This window comes from Magnolia sinica, chromosome 12 (assembly GCF_029962835.1).
Source record: "Magnolia sinica isolate HGM2019 chromosome 12, MsV1, whole genome shotgun sequence".
In the NCBI taxonomy this organism is placed as follows: Eukaryota; Viridiplantae; Streptophyta; class Magnoliopsida; order Magnoliales; family Magnoliaceae; genus Magnolia; species Magnolia sinica.
Window position 1 is genome coordinate 1,996,837 of NC_080584.1, and position 17,354 is coordinate 2,014,190.

The window sequence follows — 17,354 nt, forward strand, 5'->3', positions numbered from 1 at the left end:
GTTACTAGATCTGACTCTACTAAAATTTTCCACCATTTGCTCAGTTCTATCAAATACACATCATTTATTAGATTGTACCTTCAAATTCTATTTTTAAATCCCGGTAGAATGCATTTATTTGGAAGGAAAAAAAATGTTGTGTTTGAATCAGTTAGTCTATAAATTTTTATTTTTTATTTTTCTCTCTTTTAAAATAAAATGGAGTTTTAAGCGTTTAATCATTCATATGAATTTTTTCTCCTTAAAAAGAAAAATTAAAATAAAAGTTTAAAATTATAGTTTTATCATAATAGGGTGACGATGTGTAGAGCATGTGCCAATGAAACACGATGGAACTATCTCTACTGTACATATGGCAGGACACCCCTTTCAGACCTCCATGCAATGGAAGCTAGCGGGGACATGGGGCCATTATGATGCTGGTTAGAAATCCACTCCATCCATCTATTTTTCTATATCATTTTATATATGATGCTTGTTAGATAATCCAACCTATCCGTTTGTTTTTCCATATTATTTTATATATGATACTTGTTAGAAATCCAACCTGACCGTTTATTTTCATATCATTTTATATATGATATTACCCCAAAAATGAGGCAAAGCCAAAACTCAAGTGGGTTACATAGAAATTAGTAAAGATTGAATGTCCTTTGTTGAAAAATTCACGAGGCCATTGATGTCACAACTTAGATTTTGAACACTCGACGTATACTTTGAATCCGAGATCCATGTCATTATTTGTACACTAAGTGTATTTAAACTGTTAAATTTGCTTGTAAAAATTCATCTACCCAATCGATCTAAGTTCCATTCACACTGAGCAACATCTCATAAATAAAAAAATGACCATCCGTTCTAATAATTAGTTATGAACATAGTTAATGACTCTTCCACTAGGGGTCTTATAAAATGAAATAAATATTTGTCCAACAACTTAAAAAAATAATTAACAATATAAGAAAATAAAGTAAAATAAAAAAATCATGGTCAGTATAGGATAGTAACTTTTTCCTCTGTCAAGTAGGGTCACGTATCCCTTGAGTCATATTCCGGCTCGACCACGTATTCTTGTTCCTGAGCCATTGACTCATCCTCATTCACATTTATACAGTTTTACATCAATAAAGGTTAAGCTAGCCACGCCTAGTGAGAATTTCCGACATGATTCTTTACATCAAATTATAATAGGATGCTAATAATTATATACAATGTATTTTTAAAAAAGAAATGTAAACATTATGCAATGTATGAACGCATCAAGTGAGAATCCATCTACTTGCCTGAGTTGGAAACCTGTCAACTCGCGTCTGCCCTTTAGCGGGCTTCTACAATTTGGTAGGCATAGGCAGGGCCTACATCCACTCCTTGAGTAGGCTTCCACCAGTATAGTGGGTTTCTGGTAATGATTCTACCAGGCATATCATCTAGGGAGGTACCTCAGGAATTCAGCACATGTTGTGCGTCCAATTGATAGATGCATAAGCATATCAAGTGATTTTGATTATTACATTTGAATCAATATAGTTTAACATATTAATCAAATCATATCATTATTATTATATGAATACAAAAATCACACGTTCGTTCAAATTAACTAAGAATACATGGCAACTATATCAATGTAAGTATACAATATATCAAATAATCAATCTATATTTAACATAATGGATGAGAAACACATCGGGATCACTCACCTTGATGCAGTAGAGATGATTCCGTGAACCAACGATTTAAATTAAATTATGATTTCCTAAAATCACATAAATAAGATTTATTTTTAATATTACAATTCCACATGATTCATTATCTATCATTTCTTCAGATCGATGCAGCCTATCCAATGGTCTAATCGGTCTGGAATTTAAGATTTTAATTTATTTTAAATCTTAAGAATCTAATGAATATTAGTGATTTAATTACACGTTTCGGATTATGTCATATAATTCTTCGTGCCAAGTTGTAGCTTGCGCATAGAATTACTCTTTCGGTATTTATCCAATTTCGTTAGATCAAGGAAGAATATTGGTAGATATATGATCAGTATAATCCACTAATGTGTCTTAATTGTCTGATTCTTAAAAATATTACATAATTGGGTCTTAAAACACCCATAAACTGTACAGGTTACACCGATTGCTGTCTATTATAGAAAAATCTCATTTTCTGCACATCAGCCCTAAAGCATGCGCATCAGTGTACATTTCCATATTTATGAATTAGACCTACACAATGGATGTTTGATTGATCCAATCAATCCAATGTATAGATCAATGCCAAATTAACTACTCTATAAAAAAATAAAGAAAAAAGCTTTATGCTAACTTGAATATACAAATTCCAAAAATCTTCATTCTCACTTTCCCTTTCATGTTTTTTTATACGAGTTTTTTTTTTTATTCTTCGAGTTTTGATGGGACTATCGTTCTCCTACGTTTTCCTTTTTAAGAGAGAGGGTTCGTTGGGAGACCACGAGATACGGGGAAAGTTTTGAATAAAGATAGATAGAAAGAAGGATGATGAAATTGATGAATCTCTATCCCATTCAAAATTTAAATTTAAAATTTTTTAATTTAATTTTTTATTTAGAAAAAAATACGGGCGAGACAACTAGAGTTTGGGATCGGGTTAATATTTTGGTGTTTTTATTTTATCATAGTAGAAATGACCTTATGAACCGTATGAATGACATATAAACATCATGATAAAACTGATGAAGTTTTAACGATAGAAATTCCCATGCACACTTTTGTCATGAGTAACTAAGGTTGTACATCGAGCCGAGTTAAGTCAAGGTAGGCAAAGCTTAGCTTAACTCATTCGTGCCCTACTCGAATTGGAGCTTGAGCTCAACATTGGAGCTTAGCCTATTTAACAAAGCTTTCAAGTCGAGCCAGTGGATCGAGTTGAGTCAGGTTTATTCCCAACCCAACTCAACCTAGCGCCCAACCCGACCCCACTTAACACCCAATCCGCACCCGACTCAAGCCAGCACCTAACTTGACCCAACCCAACACCCAACCTAATTCAGGACCTAACCCAAATCAAACAGAAAATCAAACGTTAATTGATATATAAAAAAATAAATAAATCATTAATGATATAGGAAGGTAACCTATCTTTGTGGTAGGTGCTCAGAGAGAGAGAGAGAGAGAGAGAGAGAGAGAGAGATTGCTCGGGCAGGCATAGGTAATGACGGGTTGGGTTAGGGAAAGGGAGGAAAAGAAATAGGAAAGGGAAATGAATGGGCAGATGCGAATTAAATAGGGTTTTGTTTTAAAATTTTAAGTTTTTTTTTTTTTTCTCTCTCTCTCTCTCTGTATATGTATATATATATATATATATATATATATATATATAATATTCAAGTCGAGCTCAAGCTCAAGCTTTGAGTCGTGTCAAGTTCGAGCTCGAAACTATAGAAAAACGTCCATCTTATTAGACCCGATGTTTATCATGAATATCGAGCCGAAATCGTGTATAGGATTGTTCGACTCGAGCTTGCAAGCTAAGTGTGTTAAATGTGCGAATGCCTTAAATGATAATATATACTTAAGTTAAATGTTCACCCTTCACTATTAAAAGAAGTTGTGATTTTTTAACTATTAGATTATAATCAAAATTATGAAACTAATATAAGTTACTAAACTGCATATATCCATACAATGGTAACCTTGATTGACGTTCGGGGATTATCAAACTAAATTAAGGCCTTCCCCATCGATCGATACATTTGATCATCAAATGGTTGTATGCAAACATAAATATCCCGGATGGGCACCTATCCCATGGCTTAAATTGTCCCATATACCTTCCTGTGAATCTCCGTAGCTGGAAATAACTTCCCATAAGATTAGTTTAATGAATATATAACTCTGCTTTGGATCCATTCATTTCATAGTATACTTAATTATTTAGCTTAATTATATAATTGCTTGGATATCATGTTAAAAGTATAATCAATTCATTCTTTTACAAAGCATAAATAAAATTGAGGATCAAATTTGTACTGAACGATTGAAATTCGAGGCATCACAATTTCTTATAATCATGTCGTGAGCTAAATCATGCCATTCAAAGATTGAGATTGGGCTGAGTCCAGTCAAGGGTTTTTTTTTTTTTTTTTAAATTAATTTACACCTCCCCCTGCACACTCATGCCTAGTGGGATTTCACCACCCATGGATGCTCGAACCCTTGACCAGGTGTTGAAACTCCCGCGAGTCTACCACTGGAGCAAGAGTAAGGATCCAGTGTAGTCAGGTTTGGTCAAGCTAATTTTGAAAAGACAAGACCCCAAATTAACACGATACACTTATTAATTCAAATCAAACTTTTGGAGGACTTGTTCCATGGGTCTAAACTATGGACCCTGACCCACTGATTGTTGGGTTGGGTCTAATGATACATTGCATGGGTCCTACGAGCCAACACCTTAATCCAGTCAGGGGTTCGAGCATCCATAGGTCCGGATTTCACCACCTATGGGTGTTATCCGGTCTAATGATCCACTGCATGGGTCCTACGAGCCAACCCTTGTGTACATGTAGAATTATAGGGCTGTCAATGGGCTGAGCCTGAGGTAGGCTTCGGTCCGGATTTTGAGCTGCTCGGTTGGGCCTAATGGGTCTAGCTGATTCATGGGGTCGAGCCAAACTGAGTCTGACACCGAGTCCGAGACCGAGTCGACTCGGATGACTCGAGCGCTCCAAATTCAGCGTGGACTCGACCAACTGCACCTCAGTTTATGGGCCGTACCTACACATGGCTCATCCTAGCCCATTCGCCATCCTACCCGCGAGAAGATTACTAACCTAGTCGCGCGATTAAGTTTTCTTTTCCTTTCTGACATTTGCATCGCAAAGGATACGACGGGTGGGGATTAGGTGTTGCCTGGGTAGTACCTTAGTTGGTGTTATCCATACCGTGGGGCCCACCTTGATGATTTTTTGTGTATCCACGCCATCCATCCGTTTTTTCAACCATTTAGTATGCGGTCTCAAAATTAAAATATACCAAATCTCATGTGGACCACACCACAAGAAACAGTGGTGGATGAACGCTTACCATTAAAAACTTCCCAGGGCCCACCGTAAGCAGATCTGTTATGTCTAATTTCTATCCAACCCGTTGATAAGGTCAAACAGATCTGGATAAAGGGAAAAATATAAACATCAGCTTGATCCGAAACTTCGGTGGACTAAAAAAGCTTTAAATGGTCATTCACCACTTTTTCCAATAGTGTGGTCCACCAGACAGTTACATCTATTCAATTTTTCTTATAACTTCCTAAATTGAGATTAAAAAAACGGATGGACGGCGTGGATATAAAAATATTCATCAGGGTGGGCCTCACAGGGTAAGAATAACACCCCGTAAGACCTAATCCGTTCCCCGATACAACGGATGAGATGATTGATTCTCGCAGTTGCTCGAATCCCGATGCACTTTCTGCCGACGGAAAAAGGCTGTAATCATTCCGAAGAAGATGCTATTCTCGTCACCCCAAAATGCCCTTGTGTGCATACAAAGATTGAAAACCGGCCGTCGATTCATTTCCAAATCCTAACAAGAGCGCTGGAGAACTCATCCAAATCTCCGTTGCAACTGCTGCCCGCCTTTATGGGAAAACAGATTGGCTACTCCCCCTGGCAACCAGCCAATGGCTGGTAGTCGGTGCTCTGTGGGACCCACCATGATGTATTTGTTTCATCCATTCCGTACATCTATTTCTATAGATCATTTTCGGGTATAAGACCAAAAATTAAATATATCCCAATCTCAAGTAGACTACATCATAGGAAATAGTTTTGAATGAGTGTCTACCTTTAAAAACTTTTTGGGGCCATAAAAGTTTTGGATAAGCTGATCTTTGTTTTTTTTCCTTCATCTAGGTTTGCATGACCTAATCAACAGATTGGATTTCAGATAAACAGTACAGTGAGTCTTAGGAGGATTTTAATGGTGGATATCCCATCACTATATTTTTTTCCCGTGGCGTAGTCAACCTCATATTTATATACCTTTCATTTTGGGATATAGCCCTAAAATGATACGTAAGAATGGATGAACGGCATGGATGAAACACATACATCATGGTGGGCCCACATTGCACCGACCATCAGCCACCGGGCTGGTGGCGGGGGAGTAGCCAATCCGTTTCCGAGTGGATTAGGTGTTACCCTTAATGTGGGGCCCACCTTGATGATTTATCATGTATCTATGTTGTCCATCCGTTTTTTAATACCATCTTAGGATGTTATCCCAAAAATTAAGTAGATTCAAATCTCAGGTGGACCACACTGTTGGAAACGGTGGTAATTGAATGTGCACCATTAAAAAATTCATGCAGCCCACCGTAATTTATATTTTCCATCCATCCCGTTGATAAGGTAAATCAGACATGGATGGAGGGAAAATACAGATATTTTATTGATCCAAACCGTGTAGGTCACACAAAATATTTTTAATGGTCGTTCTCCACTTTTTCCACTAGCGTGGTCTACATGAGATTTGGATCTTCTTAAATTTTCGCATCAGACCATAAAATTATATTAAAAAATAATTGTCGACGGCGTGGATAGAAATCAAATTAATCAAGACAGGAACTACATAATAAGGATAACACTCACTAAGGTGTTGGCATCAGCCCCAGCTTTGATGACGTATTTCCGCTTCTGGCAGCGAATGACGCTTGATACGCAGGTGCCGAGGACGGACGCGGATTGCGTACTACTCTCGCCCGTCCCTAGCTCCGAACGGACAGTTCTATGGGCGGGCCCACCGTGATGTATCTGTACATTCAAGACGCTTGATACGCAGGTGCCGAGGACGGACGCGGATTGCGTACTACTCCGCCCGTCCCTAGCTCCGAACGGACAGTTCTATGGGCGGGCCCACCGTGGTGTATCTGTACATTCAAACCGTCAATCCCTTTTCTCAAAATTATTTTAAGGCATGAACACAAAAATGTGGCATATCCAACTTTCAAGTGGACCACACCAAATAATAAGCTTGATTGTATTAAAATGCACAAAGCATTAAATGCCAGTTGCATTAAATGTAAGAGTTGTTGGGGGCAAAAATACAAGTCCGAAGACTCGGACTTAATGCCTCGGGACTCGGACTTGATACCTCGGGTCGCCGAAGGATGCGTCAAATCCGAGGCATGGTTCGCTAAACCGAGACAATGGTTGAGTCGGTTCGAACGACTTATCAGCGTTCCGGGCATGTGTCGGGCGGACCGCCTTGCAAGACCGACCGTCGCTAGGTCAGATCTCATCCCGGATATCTTGGGATAAGATCTCCGACCCCGAAGCTCACGGGATCGGATGATGGCTCAAGATGGGCACGATCCTATCTCCGTGATACCAGGAGAAGATCCCGCGCTCAATATCAGGAGGACCCGAGAAGACCCAGCAGCTATAAAAGGAGGACCCTTGTCACCTTGAGAGGTACGAAACAAATTCCTCCTAAAAATCTTTCAATATTTTGAGACCCCGAGTCCAGGCCTGACTTTGGCATCGGAGGGTCCCCTGCTCGAGCCAGGGTCTCCTTTGTTTTCTTTCTGTGCAGGCATACAAGGGTCTAGGAGGACGAACCAGATAATCGCATCAACAGTTTGGCGCCGTCTGTGGGAACGTGCAAAAAGCCATCCCGTACCTCTATACTGAGTCCAATGGTGATGACTAGAAGGACGGTCCCAGAAGAAGATTTGAATGAGAACGCGATTACAGGGCCACCCGGTCCAATCGCAGTTCCCCCACCCCAGAACCCGCCGACGAGGGGCGACCGGAACAAGCAACAATCAGCGGGGTCGCGACGATGGGCGGTTGGACAAGGAGGTTCAAGAAATCCGTTCTGATATGAATACGATGAAGCAGATGCTGGAACGAATGTATCAGCAGCAAATGCAGCCACTCCCGCATCCTCAAGGGGAGACAGCGCACGTACCGACGGCGGCGGTTGATCCCCAATCTTCCGCGCCGCAGTCTTTCCGGCCGCCCAAGGCGGACCAGAACCATCTCCAGCGCTGTCAGCCAACGCCTCCCTCCCCCCGACTGATCTTCGGCACGAAATAGAGCGAAGGAAGCGCAATCGCCCTTCCATGGAAGGCACGGCAGAAAGCAGCGAACCTTGGAAAGCCGACATTCAAAATTTCAAAAAAGAAGTGCGGGAAGAGATGGCAAAAGAGATGGCGGACATAAAGCATGGTCGGAACGTATATTCAACCAGGTCCGAAGCGAAAGCCTCCCCCTTTGTGGACTCGGTATTGAAAGCCCGATTGCCCGAGAAGTTTCGATTACCTCAAATCGCTCCTTTCACCGGCAAGACTGACCCGACCGAGCATATTGAGTGCTTCAGAACCTATATGGAACTCCATGATGCCTCGGATGCAGTAATGTGTCGGGCCTTTTCTCTTACATTGACCGATGTAGCTCGACTGTGGTTCAAACAGCTGAAGCCAAAGTCCATCAGTTCATTCGTTGAGCTGAGCGACGCCTTCCTCACCAACTTCATCGGCGGAAAGAAAAAATTAAAGCCCCCTGCACATCTGAATAACCTAGTCCAGAAGCAGGGAGAGCTATTGAAAGATTACATCAAGCGTTTTAATTTCGAATCCCTTCAAGTTCGGAAACATTCGGAAGAAACGGCCCTCAATGCACTCATGCAAGGAGTTAGGGATAAGCCATTCCTGGCATCTCTAGACAAAACTCCGCCCGATACTCTGGCAGAGTTTATGGCGCGGTCCGATAAATATGCCAACGCCGAGGAAGCACGAATCCTGCGTGAAACTAAAACCTCGGCCAAAGAGTAGGCCAAAAAAGAAGCCGACTCGGCCGGGGGAAGGAAACGCAAAGAGGATCAAGCACGTGACGAGCGAAGGTCAGGGAAACGGCCGGATCGAAAATTTTCCATATACACTCCCCTGAATAAGACTCGGGAAGAGGTACTGATGGAAATAAAAAACGAAGGCTTTGTTAGCTGGCCCAGTAAGCTCAGGAGTAATCCTAATCGGCGGGATAAGGATAAGTACTGCCATTATCACCGCGATCACGGGCATAACACAAGTGATTGCCGTCACTTAAAAGAAGAAATCGAACGACTCATAAAAGACGGCCGACTCAGAAAACATATGGTCAAAACTGGGGCATCCGAGGCGCGCCCGACCGAGAGTCAGCCTATGGAAGAAATCCGGACGATTATCGGCGGTCCACAATGTGGGGGCGACTCAAACAACGCGCGAAGGAATCACGCACGAAAACTCAGTCAGCCTCAGTCCGAGCTCATGATTATAGATCGGCCATCAAAGGAAAAGAAAAGAGAAAGGTATTGCATATCGTTCACTGAAGAAGACGCCCGAGGTATCCATCACCCCCACGATGATGCGCTGATCGTCTCCTTGGCGATCGCTAACCGAAAAGTGTTTCGGATACTCGTCGATACGGGGTCATCCGCAGACGTGTTATTTACTCAAGCGTTCGACAAAATGGGGATCGAACGATCCGCATTACGCCCGGTTCGGACCCCATTGATCGGTTTTTCCGGAGGACAAGTATTGCCCGAGGGGACTGTCTCATTACCACTCACTGCTGGCACATCAGACGACGATGATGGATGACTTCCTGGATGTCGATCAACCCTCGGTATACAACGCGATACTCGTCCGACCTTCATTGAGTCACCTCCAGCACCTGGTATCCACATACAATCTTACAAAGAAATTCACGACCGAGTCAGGAGTCGGAATCGTTAAAGGAGACAACAAGACGCGAGGCGATGTTACATGATAGCCGTAAAAGGAGCCGCCGACAAGAATCCGACCAACATATTAACAATCGAATCGTTGGACCCTCGGAGCGAGAATTATGAACGAGGACAGCCGGTCGAAGATCTTGTCTCAATCGCCTTAGTCGAAACAGATGGATCCAAGACAGTGCGAATTGGCTCATCTCTGCAGTCCCCTTTGAGAGAAAAGCTGATCGCCCTGCTCCGAAAGTACGCCGACGTATTCGCTTGGAATCATGAAGATATGCAAGGGATCGACTCCTCCGTGGTGACTCACCGACTTAACGCCGATCCGTCATATCGACCGATCCGACAGAAGCGACGACCGCTCGGCCCCGAACGATACGCCATCATCGAGAAAGAAGTCAACAAACTACTCCGTGCTAATTTCATAGAAGAAATACACTATCCGAGTGGGTCGCGAATGTCGTGCTTGTAAAGAAGTCCAACGGGAAGTGGCGAGTCTCTGTATTGATTATACCGACTTGAATAAAACTGTCCCAAAGATAGCTTTCCGCTTCCGAGGATAGACCACTAGTAGATAGTACGCGCAGGACATGAGCTCCTTAGCTTCATGGATGCTTATTCGGATATAATCAAATTGTAATGCATCAAACAGATAAATCAAAAACTACCTTTGTCACCGACAAAGGCCTTTATTGTTACCGAGTGATGCCATTTGGTTTAAAGAATGGTGCAACTTATCAAAGGTTAGTTAACAAAATCTTTGCTCGACTTATAGGCCGAACCATGGAAGTATACATCGACGACATGCTTGTCAAGAGCATACACGCGGCGGATCATGTGAATGATTTGGAAGAAATGTTTCTAATCCTGCGGAAGTTCCGGATGAAGCTAAATCCAAGTAAATGTGCTTTTGGAGTAGGCTCCGGAAAATTCCTCGGTTTCTTGGTCAGTCAGCGAGGAATAGAGGCAAACCCTGAAATGATAAAGGCTCTGATTGATATGGAATCCCCCAAAACCATTAAGGACGTCCAAAGATTGGCCGGACGAGTCGCAACACTCAATCGGTTCCTTGTCCAGAGCAACGGATAAGTGTCTCCCTTTCTTCAAACAATTGAAAGGAAGACAAGCGATGGGTTGGACGGAAGAATGTGAAGCAACATTCCAGCAATTAAAATTATATCTCGGTTCTGCACCTCTCTTATCAAAACCTGAACCGGGGGAGTCGTTGCTCCTCTACCTAGCCGTATCCGAGGCGGTTAGCTCGGCTTTGATACGAGAATCAGAAGGAAAGCAACTACCGGTTTACTACGTCAGCAACGTTATTGCCCGCAGAAACGAGATACCCAAGCTTGGAAAAAGTGGCCTTGGCTTTAATAACTTCCTCTCGGCGACTTAGGCCGTACTTCCATGCCCACACCATCATTGTAATGACCAACCTTCCGCTTCGCCAGGTACTGCAGAAACCAGAAGCTTCCGGCCGACTCACCAAATGGGCTATCGAGCTGAGTGAGTTTGATATTCAATATCGACCAAAGGCAGCAATCAAAGGGCAAGCCGTAGCTGATTTTATCGCCGAGGGAACGTCTTCAGCCGAACTTTCAGCAAATGATACACCGAAGGACGGTGCAGCTCCGACCTCAACCGCTTCCCCTTGCCCTATTCCATGGAATCTGTATGTCGACGGTTCTTCCAACTCGAAGGCCAGTGGGGCTGGGGTGGTGCTGGAAACCCCCGATCACACCTATATACAGTATGCTTTACGACTTGGATTTCAAGCGTCGAACAATACGGCGGAATATGAAGCGTTGTTACTCGGCCTCCGACTCGCCGCTAGCATGGAGGTCACGCACCTAAGCGTTTTCAGCGACTCTCAGTTGGTTGTTAACCAAGTTACCGGTGTATACCAGACACGGAAAGACCGGCTAAGGGCTTACGTGGAGAAAGCGAAAGAACTTATCAACAGATTTCAATTCTGTCGTGTAACTCGGATACCTCGTACGGAAAACAGCAAAGCCGATTTGCTAGCAAAGCTCGCCTCGGCCGAAGAAGACGATATACCCAGGTCCGTCCCTGTCGAATACGTCGATAAACCAAGTATAGACGAGCCAATTAGCGAGGCCGTCAATACAATCGACTCGGAACCATCCTGGATTGATCCAATCCGCCAATTCCTTGACGAAGGAAAGTTACCAGAGGATCGCACCGAGGCCCGACGAATTAAGATCCGAGCTTCCCGTTACACCATACTCAACGGGACCCTTTATAAGAAAGGATACTACGCCCCGTTGCTGCGGTGCCTCAAACCCAGCGAGGCAAACTATGTGTTACGGGAAATTCATGAAGGAATCTGCGGAAACCACTCTGGAGGGCGATCCCTCGCCTACAAGGTCTTACGACAGGGATACTACTGGCCCACTATCCAACATGACGCTCGCAAACTCGTTCAAAAATGCGATAAATGTCAACGGTTCGCGGCAATTCCGAGGCAAGCACCCGAGGCACTGACACCGATGACTGGTCCCTGGCCTTTCGCACAATGGGGCATCGACCTCATAGGACCGCTCCCTATGGGAAAAGGGCAGACCAAGTTTGCCGTGGTAGCAGTGGACTATTTTACGAAGTGGGCCGAGGCGGAACCATTAGCCAAAATAACCGAGCGGAAGATCACCGAGTTCGTATGGAAAAATATTATCTGCCGATTGAGTACCCCGTACCATTGTCACAGATAATGGAAGGCAATTTGATAATAGGAGCTTTCGTGAGATGTGCAAGAACCTCGGATCATGAATATTTATTCATCACCGCATCACCTCAAACTAACGGACAAGTCGAGGCTTAACAAGATTATCAAGCAACATCTTCGGACCAAGCTTGGCCGGGCCAAAGGAGCATGGACCGAAGAGCTCCCGAAAATTCTTTGGGCTTACCGAACTACAACCCGAACGGCCACAGGAGAAACTCCGTTTTCACTCGCTTACGGCTCGGAAGCAGTCACTCCCGTCGAAATCGGATTACCTTCGGCTCGAATCACCTTATTCAATGCAGAAGAGAATGAAGAACTCCTTGCACTCGGACTCGACCTTCTGGACGAACAAAGGGAAATGGCGAGGCTGCGCACGGAGGCTCGACAACGACAAGTGACTCGGTTCTACAATACCCGAGTTAAGATTAGAAGATTCCGAAGGGGAGATATGGTTCTTCGGAAAGTGTTTTCCAACACTAAGGAGTTTGGGTCGGGTACACTGGGACCCAATTGGGAAGGACCCTATATCGTCTCGGGCACCATTAGACCAGGAACATATCGGCTAGAAGACCTAAACGGACAGTCATTGCCTCATCCATGGAACGCTGAACACCTCAAGGTCTACTATCCTTAGCTTGCTATTTGATGTTTAAAGACCCTGAGGAAGAGTAAAGCCGAGTCAAATGAATAAAGACATGCTTTTCTTTTTCATTCGTCCGAATATGTGTAAGTACAAAAGCAACCGAATACATCGGAGCAAAAAAAAAAAATATATACATATAAAAAACCAAAGTCTTCATGCGTCGGCCCCGTCCCCGGCAGTTGTGCCTTTAGCGGCGGCGTCCGGATTCTCGGACTCTGAGGCTGCCCCGCCTTCGATTTCTGAAACGTCAAGGTCAGGAAAAGACTTCTTTATATCCTTGACGCATTCCAGATATCCGCTCTGGAACAGGCGATCCCTCTCGTCCTCAAACTCGGCCGACTCAAGGAATGCTTGGACGGCTTGGTCCCTAGCCGTCTCGGCCTCCCGAGTCTTCTCCTCGGCCTGTTGAATGCGCTCCGCCACCTCAAGCTTAGCCCGAGCTAAGTCATCCGCGCACGAAGCATGGACTGCCAGAACTCGCTGATTCTCCTCTTCGGCTTTGGAGAGTCGAACCAGTGCCTGAGCGACCTCTGCCTTCGCTTCGTCCAGGGCCCTTCTGGAAGAAGCCGCCTCTGCCCTCGCGTCTTCGGCAGCTTTCCGAGCAAGGGACGCCTCGCCTGTCAGGACGCCGACCCGGATCTCGGCCTCAGACAGAAGAGCCTGCAGCCGATGAGTTGAGGATAGCTCCTTGCTTGATTAAGCAAGGAGCGAGTTCAAAAAGTATCCGGGCAGCGTGGCTGACGGTCTGCGACGACGGGGCGTTGTAGAGTTTCACGAACTCTCTCTCACACCCGTGGGCTAGGGCCCAAGGAACCATCCCCGACACCACTTGCTGCAGGACCGACGGCCCCTCCTGGTTCGTCTCCTCCCCTCGGGAGGGCGCGGTCCTGGCCTCTCCTTCCCCCCTGGAGGACGCGGCCCCGGCCTCCTCCTCCCGACTCGGAATATCCGTCTCAACGCGTGCCGAGTCAGGTGCCGTCTGAGGGTCCGAAGCAGCAATCGCCGTCTCCTCCGCCCTTTCGTCCGGGTCGGGAATCACCACGACGGAAGGGGCAGAATCGTCGGCTCTTTCTCCTTCCGCACCCTTTGCCTCTTCGGCCGAGGCTCCGAAAGAAGAACTGACCGCGGAGGAGCCTTCAACTTCGTGACGGGTCAAGGGCGGACGAGCTCCAGTCATCTCCGGTTCGGGGACAATCCTTAGGTTGGGACGAGCTTGGGCAGATCTGCAAAAAAAAAAAAAGGAGGGGGAGAGTAAGGCGAAGTAAGTCGGGAAATTTGGAAAATTCGGAAGATTCGTTCTTAATTACTGTAACTTCCGAGTCCAGGACACTGCAAGGTGAAGGCGCTCACTGTAAGCACCTTCCAAGACTGTCCCGGATCCAACGACTTCAACTCTTTGATCCGAGCCGAGGCGCCGAGCTTCGGCTTCTTCTTCGGAATATCTCGCCAAACATAAGTTCGTCAACTTCGGTATTAAAAAAAAAAAAAAAAAAAAAAAAAAAACCTAAGTCACATGCTCTTTGGAAAGCCCGAGGGACACGAGCCTCGTGGGACCCGGACTCATCCGTCTCCCAGCGACCACATGCCCAAAACCAACGCTCTCTCCAGTGTTTGTTGGAAGTGGGAGGGTCGGTTATCAGGGAACCGCCTCCGCCTCGCCAAGCAGCGAAGATGTAGAAGCCAGGGTAGTTCGGATTTACTCGCACTTGGTATAGGTGGAGAAATTCGTCGACTGTAAGCGGTGGCTGTTCCATCTCGGCCCACAACACCGCGCCCCCGAGTCAGTTCCTCCACCCATTCGGGACTATCTGCCCCGGGCCAATCTGTATGCGAGATAAAACTCCCCGAACGATGGTCTGAAGGGGCAGACGCAAGCCGCATTGCATCGACACTTGGTAAATCGCGACTGCCCCGGCAGGAGGGTGATCCGGTAAATCATTCGGACGGGGAAGATAGGTGATGACCGACTCGGGAATATGGTATCCGACTCGGATTCTGTCCAAGTCCGTCTCAGTCAAGACCGAAGGAACCGGACCGCTTAAATCTTCCCCCGATCCTTCTTCTTCAGATTCGGCCTGCGCCGACTCACTAACAGGAGCAAGATCAGGGGTTCCTTCGGCGATTAAAACTTCATCTTCTTCCTCCTCATTCTCCTCCATATCCCTTGGCAAGTTAGGCATTCCCGGGCGGGTTAATAGAGACGACCCGCCCCGAGAAGGAACGACGGAAGCTGGGCGCTCCGCCGGAGCTTCGGTGACTCTCTCCGGTAGACAAGCAGCGTTGGCGTCCACTGCTATCTCCGTCAGTAAGGAAGGCGATTCCGCAACGTTCCAAAAACGTTGCGCTTCGCCTTCGTCTCCGGAAGCTCCCCCCTGGGGACTTTGAGAACTCCTATCCGCCATTATTACCAAATAAAGAGGAAGGAGAAACTCACCGAGGGAGAAAGGAAATCGGAGATGGCGGAAAGAGGCACCGACGGTAAAGAAAAAGAAAAGGAAGGAGACGAAAGGCTATGTAAACCCTAAAGAAAATGCGGAGCGGGAATGGCAAGAGCAGTAAAAGTTTAAAGTGCGGGGCCCCGGACGTTATATAAGGTCGCCATACGGCGGAGACAATTAATGAGGAAATGATTCGACGCCTGCATCGATTCCCTCGCTCGACACGTGGCGCACGTCAACTGGCAATAATAATACCTTCGCTACGTGTCCAATCCTCATTGGCGGGATGTGTGATTTGACGGCCGACGGCGCATGCGATGTCAGAAGCTGAACCGTCCCCCATCAAAGGCCTCATGGAATGCATTTAATGATCACGACTCATCTCGGACTGAGTTACGAACCGACTCCAAACTCGCTACTCCTCAGTGTCATATGAAACACACGGAGTAAGGGGGCTTACTGTTGGGGGCAAAAATACAAGTCCGAAGACTCGGACTTAATGCCTCGGGACTCGGACTTGATACCTCGGGTCGCCGAAGGATGCGTCAAATCCGAGGCATAGTTCGCTAAACCGAGACAATGGTTGAGTCGGTTCGAACGACTTATCAACGTTCCGGGCATGTGTCGGGCGGACCGCCTTGCAAGACCGACCGTCGCTAGATCAGATCTCATCCCGGATATCTTGGGATAAGATCTCCGACCCCGAAGCTCACGGGATCGGATGATGGCTCAAGATGGGCACGATCCTATCTCCGTGATACCAGGAGAAGATCCCGCACTCAATATCAGGAGGACCCGAGAAGACCCAGCAGCTATAAAAGGAGGACCCTTGTCACCTTGAGAGGTACGAAACAAATTCCTCCTAAAAATCTTTCAATATTTTGAGACCCCGAGTCCAGGCCTGACTTTGGCATCGGAGGGTCCCCTGCTCGAGCCAGGGTCTCCTTTGTTTTCTTTCTGTGCAGGCATACAAGGGTCCAGGAGGACGAACCAGATAATTGCATCAACAAGAGTCATATATGGTTTAGTCCATTTGATCGTTGGATCTAACTCAATTTTGTTTTGATGCCTTTAAAAAATAACATGAGAAAAGAGATAGCCAGTTTAGATATACAAATACATCAAGATGAGCCCGCCCACAGAATTGCCCGTTGGGAGCTATGGACAGCCGGGGGTAGTGCACAATCCGCATCCGCACTCTAGTGATCACCAATTGATAAGGGGGTGAATCACACTCTAAAGAACACATATTTTACGTGATTTAGCATAGTAAAGCGATCTAATTAAACTTTGTTTTTTATTTCCCAGTATATTCAACATTTTTCTAACAGTTCACTTAGGGCACCCTTCCAAAAAATTGAAGCAGATCAAAACCTTAGGTGCACCATACTATACGAAACAGTGGTAATTGAACATCCACCGTTAAAAAACTTTTAGGGCCACCAAAATGTTTATTTGATAAGGTCATGGCAGCTTGGTAAAAAACTTTCGTCACCCATAAAAAGCTTTTAATTGCTGGTCACCATTATTTCGAGTAATTTAGTCCACCTGACAGCCATATCTTCTTTATTGTTGGGATCATTACTTAAGATGAGCTGTCAAAGTGGATGGACGGCATGGATGTAAGGCATATACATCATGGTGGGCCCTGCAGTCAGGGCTCCACTCACCTTGGTGAATCTGAAGATCCACCAAAGCCACTACTTAATAAGGTTAAATAACTAAGGTATACAAATTATAGGAAAATGAAAAAAATATAATTTAAACAAACTTAA